The following is a 6,348-nucleotide window of genomic DNA, read 5'->3' as shown; positions in this document are numbered from 1 at the left end:
GTCACGTGGGTATAAAATAAATTAATCACGATGTTTCGGGCGCAACACAAGCGTCCGTCATCAGGTGGGACAACCACACTTCAGCAATTGTTTATTGCTGTGGTTGTCCCACCTGATGACGGACGCTTGTGTTGCGCCCGAAACATCGTGATTTAATTTATTTCATTTTATACCTACGTGACTTTACCGAAAGAACCAAAGGGCATTGGGAAAGTTTTTTTTTTATACGGCAGGTTTACGACAGGGATGCGTTCCTGAAAGGTGCGACGAATATCGAAACGGCGTAAACCAAAGCGGTGTACGGGGGCAGGTGAGGGCGAAGGCTGAGGCGACGGATACGAGGAAGGACGGATGGTTCTGTTGGCGATATGTGGCTGGGGCGACGCAAATCTGGCAGTGGTAGTAATAAAGTGACGACATTTGTAAATCTGGGTATTGCTGTACATGGACTCTTCTACTTACGAACGCGTTAGGTTCCAGAGGTCTGTTCGTAAAGTCGATTTGTTCGTAAGTCCAACTTTACTCCTGTCGATTCCAAACGTGTTGTGCGGCATGTACACTAAACACGTGGAGCGGCTTTAAAAGTTCTATCATCTCCTGTATATGTTCTACAGATGCCACTGGATCTTCACGTTCTGCAAATATAGATGCCACTGGTTCTTCACGTTCTGCAGATGGAGATACCACTGGTTCTTCACGTTCTGCAGATGTAGATGCCACTGGTTCTTCACGTTCTGCAGATGTAGATGCCACTGGTTCTTCATGTTCTGCCGATGGAGATGCTAACTCCCTTTGGTGCTCGTGTTTCCTCTCTTGAAAAACTCGGTCCGAATAGGCAAGTGGACATACGGACGGGTGTGTTTGTATCTCTGAAAGTTCGTAAGTAGACGAGTCCCTATTTCGTTACACGGGATAGCCTCACTTGAGTCTCGAAGACACGTGCGCCTTTTGGCGTCATCTGGTCCAACCCATATGAGACTAGGCTCTAAGGAAAGCTGTCTCGGGTGTGGACCAATTAACTTCAATGACAGTGCACATTATCAGAGTTATGTCTTTTGTTTGTATTATGACTGCAGGTATTGCGGTCTATGCAAACATGACTCCTTGTAAAAAGGTGTCAGTTTTGTTGCCAGATAGAAGGGTAAAAAAACAATTATCATATTTTTACTGGCAAATGAGGTTCCCATAGTCTCGAAGACTCCCTCGCTTATTCAAGTGTGCCCTTATACGGTGCGAGTGTATCCGATGACACGAATGAGAATGTGGTAAGCTGAGTCCGCAGAAAGGGTGGGGGTGATTACAATTCAGCACTGCCAGCTCCTGACCACACCTCGCAGCCCTCCGCGTCTCACATCACCTGGCGAGCCGTGGGTTGTGGTCGCACCCATTCGCACGTACGAACCGGGCTCCGATCAAACACCGCCTCATCTTTTTAAACAACCGTGCAACGAGGATCTGCGGCGCATCGTGACGGCCGCGGGCATCCGATTCGTGAAACCGCTCCGCCGTTGTTGATGCACTCGCAGTAAACACGCCACTCTGCTCAACTGTTTATCCTTAAAACGTAAGGTTTTAACTGTCAAGGGCTCTCGCCACTCGAGACGAGTGTTGGCGTGTTTTATTTAGGCGATGCAAGCCGTCGGTTTACTTTTGAGAGAAACTAAACAAACCCACGCAACCGCCGTTCCGCAAATCACGCAGGAACGCACGCGCGGTGCACGTCTGCGTTGCGTTTCATGCGTCGTTCTCTTTACGGGACATTTTAAACAAACTCAACAGAAACTACCGCCACCGTACAGCGGAGCGGCCCGGAACATAAATAAATACGGCGTAACGCTGTCGCTTCGGTGAACTTGTACCGCAGATTTATTATTCACAGTGACGGTTAGAAACACAGCGTTGGTTATTTCGATTTTAAACACTCAAATATTGTGTAGCGCCGTATCGACGCAAACTACTGCAAGAGGGCATGCTTAGCCAAGCGTGGCGCATTTGTGGAGGAACGCGTCGAAGATGTGACCCGCTCATCAAATCGCCCCTTTGGCCGGTGGATTAAATCGCGACCGTTTCGTGTGAAGTCAGCGGTGGCCGTCTTTGCCTGGATATGGAGAGGCATCAGGAATGTGGACTTTCTACAAATGGCTCCGGGTCGCCAACAACGGAGGCTAGAACCCGCACCAGCAGGGAGCCGCGCTTGACTCTTGCCCACTGTCGGCTACGTCCACGCGTCTTCTCGTCGTCCGCCGTGGCCCCGCGGGCAGCAGTGTCCCCTTCCGACTCATCCTTATCGGGGGGGGAGGAGGAGGCAGCAAGGCCACGGGGTCCGGCGAGGCCACGTGCACCCTGGGTCCACCCCTCCCCCCACACAACACCATCGCCCCCACCCCAACTACCCCCCCACATTCCCCCCCGAAAATGAGCGAATTTTTTCCACAGAGAGCCGCTATCATCGCGCGCGCCTCTTTCGCGGCGCAACTATTAATCGATTAATCATCGTCTGCTGCTCACGATGCACGACGCATCATTATAATTTGTGATTGGTATAATTACTGGAGTTCACCGGATCCCCACAGCCACTAGAGGGGGCTACAATCCACCACAATGGGTGTAAATACAGGTAGTGTCCGAGTTACGATGGTTCGACTTACACATGTTTCGATCTTACGATGGCGATACGACAAAATTGCCATCAGCAACCTAACATCGTTCAAGAATGCAGACGACGGACAGAATATTGGTGAGTACAGCACAATATGATACGTTACGATACGTTCAATGCATGTGTGATACGTAGCTTTAGCGATGTTATTTCAAGGTTACCACGATACGATACGTTCAAGTGCATGTTAAAAGTTTTTTTTATAGCAGATAGGATTGTTTCCTGAAAAAACTTTATATTAAATTGCAGTTCATAAAGGTAGCCTAAGAATTTACCTCGTTTTTTTACTTTACACTTTACTGTGCAATACAGTATTGTAATTAATAAATAAAGACAGTATATAGTTTATACAGTACGGTACTGTAAATTGCTCTGTTTTGCGAAATTATCACCATTCTTTAGACTCCTGGGTAGGCGAGGCCATCTTCGACTTACGATAATTTCGACTTACGTATCTCCATCGTAAGTCGGGGACTACCTGTAAACGATTTTTTTTTTTTAGTTTATACGGGACTCAAATTTTTTGGCAATAAAATCGTGGATGGAGGAGGACCGCGACAAGCCGAGTGGCGTTGCACGTGGGCCCTGTGGAAAGGGCAGAAAACACGCCTCTCGCACTGCCGCCACGTGTGCCCTGCCTCAGTGGTAACATTCTGTTTTATTGTGGTTATTTTTGTTAGAACCCTTTTTTTATCCTTTATATTAAGTTCACTTGCTTGCGTGCTTGCTTGCTTGCTTACGACCGTGCAAATCTTTCGGTAGTTTTTTTTAACACACTTCCCGTGATCCAATCGAGCTGACATTTTCCACAGACTCGTTGTGCGTGACAATTCATTTTCGTGAAAAAATTTTTCCAAAATTTTACACTGTTGAGGGAAAACATTTTAAATATTTAATTACCAATTTCTTAATGCTGGCAGACAATCATCTGACCCATAGGTGGCAGCCATCTCAAGCCAGAGGACGAGAGGACTCTAGCCGCCACGCATATAAAGGATTTAGAGTGAAAAACTTTGTTTTTACGGGTTAATTTTTAACCCAGCAAAGCCTCAACGAGTTCGAAAACTATTTTTGTTTTCAGAAGTGTTCCTGTGCCAAGTTTGGTCGCAGTAGAGGGCGATGTTGCAAATCGAGTAATTTGCAACTGATTTGAGAATAGGGTTTCCCCGTTTTTCTGGCAACAAAACAGGTGTGGAGATTATCCGCAAAGCTGTTTCTCCAACCATGGAGAAACATCCCCCGATCAAAACCATCACGTTACCATACATAGCAGGCGTTATCAAAAAGATTGCCAAAATCTTAAACAAACACAATATCCAGGTCCGATTCAGTACAGTAGACAAAATCCGTGATCTAATCCCATCTCTGAAGGATGTCATTCCTGACTTATAATACCCTGAAGTCGTCAAACTAAGTTGCATCTGTGGTTATTGTTACATTGGGGAAACGAAACGTCATGTCTCTGACCGTATCCGCGAGCATAAGTCAGATCTGAAACATGGCAGAACTAATTCCTCTGCCGTTGCTGATCATTGCTATAACGCTGTGGGCTCTCATGATATTGTTTTCTCCGAGACCAAGGTGCTCTGCAAGCCGTCTGGCTACCATCAAAGATTCGTTCATGAAGCCATCCAGACATATATAAACATAGACATAACTTCAACCGAGAGGATGGATACAAATTGAGCAATCATTGGAAAGATGTACTTAACCAAGTAAAATGTAATTGTTCATAGTTGTTCCATCTTATTTACCGGTACTAATCTATTTTACCGAGTTAATTGTATCCTCAGCGTTCAGCAGTGCCGCTATTTTGTGTTTATTCTGTTTCGAGCGCCATCATCTCCATACACCACATCCACTTACTTCTATCCCCCCCCCCTGCCCAGCTCCCCCTCCCCTTATTCCCCCCCCCCGCCCTCTCTGATTTATATAAACGCCTGAACTCCGGCTTCTTTCCCACTCTAGTAAAACATTTCTTGCTGTGGTTGTCACACCTGATGATGATTGCTTGTGTTGCAATCGAAACGTCGTGATTTTATTTATTTATTTGTATTCTTATTTTATTTTTTTACCTACGTGACTTTACCGAAAGAACCAAAGAGTATGGATCCTTGCAGTCACGAAAACTTCAAATCTAGAATAAGGTGTTAAGATGTTAAAACACCAAACTGAAACCTTTTACAAGGAATCATGTCTGCATTAACCACAATACTTGTGGTCAGAATGCAAACAAAAAAACATACTCTTTGAAACTGATTGGTCCACACCAGAGACAGCTTTCTTTTGAGCCTCGTCTCAAAACGATGTTAGACCAGAGGACGCCAAAAGACTAACACAGTATTGAGACGAGGCTAAAAAGAAAGCTGTCTCTGGTGTGGACCAATCAGTTTCAAAGACAATGCATATTTTATCAGAGTACGTTTTTTGTTTGCATTCTGACCACAAGCATTGTGGTTAATGCAGACATGATTCCTTGTTAAAGGTTTCAGTTTGGTGCTTTAACATCTTAACACCTGTTTTGTTGCCAGAAAAAAAGGGGAAAACCTATTCTCATATTTTGGTTCTGGCAAAGGAGGTCCCATGTTGCAACCAATCTTTTCAGAATTGACATATTTCGCGATTACCAGTCAGTTTTTTTTTTATCAGAGAAACCCGAGGAAACCCACCACGTGTAGAATAGGGGGTGGGGAGAAGATACAAACGTCACACAGAAAGGAGCCCAAGTCAGGAATCGAACCCTGGGTCCCTTCGTGCGGTGAGGCCCAAGTGTTACCACTACGCAACCCTGCCGCCCTTCACCGGGTGAAAGCTCCCACTGCCTTCAGTGCAAGAGATGTGCAAACCGCTTGGCCGTGCGTGGATTCTCCACGTTGCTCGTGGGCTGTCAGGATCACATGGTGACCGTGGTGGCTCATGGCTCCGGGTTGAGGAAGACACTCTGCATTGGGGTTTTCCCGTCTCGGGTGATGTGTGCAGGTTGGAATTCCTTAAGCAAATGCAATAGAAAAGATTAACTGATAGCAGAGGTGGGACAAAGTCATTGTTATGCAAGTCCAAGTCGAGTCGCAAGTCATCAAATTCATGACTCGAGTCTGACTCGAGTCCAAGTCACATGACTCGAGTCCACATCTCATAGGTGGGACAAAGTCATTGTTATGCAAGTCCAAGTCGAGTCGCAAGTCATCAAATTCATGACTCGAGTCTGACTCGAGTCCAAGTCACATGACTCGAGTCCACACCTCTGACTGATAGCATAGTAACGTATCAATTGTGAGCCTCATCGAGTCTCAAGATACATGTTTCAGACTGGTTGCTACTTTGAGATGTTTGTCCAATTTCACTTAATGAGTATTGTTTGCTGTTGCAAGCCTGAGGCATTAGGCGTACCCGGAGAAATTCCACATGCACGCTTTGCTGTACCGCCATCTCCTGGTCACCCCACAGCCCAACAACGGGTTTGGAAGATGTCCCAAATCTTCGTGATCCACCACCCTTGCGCCCGTCTTGTACGAAAAAAAACCCACCGATGATCAAACCAGTTTCTCAGAAATTCACCTGCACGCATCATTCGAGACTGGAAAACCCGAGGCATAGTCTGCAAACTCGTCGATCTGCGAGCCACAAGCCGACCACTCCATAGCAGCACCCTCATCTCGCTGAGACCTTGAGCAGTGAGGGCCATGTCC

Source organism: Lampetra fluviatilis, chromosome 7, assembly GCF_964198595.1.
Source record: "Lampetra fluviatilis chromosome 7, kcLamFluv1.1, whole genome shotgun sequence".
Taxonomy (NCBI): domain Eukaryota; kingdom Metazoa; phylum Chordata; class Hyperoartia; order Petromyzontiformes; family Petromyzontidae; genus Lampetra; species Lampetra fluviatilis.
The sequence above is the reverse complement of the archived record's forward strand: the minus strand, read 5'-3'. Positions refer to the sequence as shown.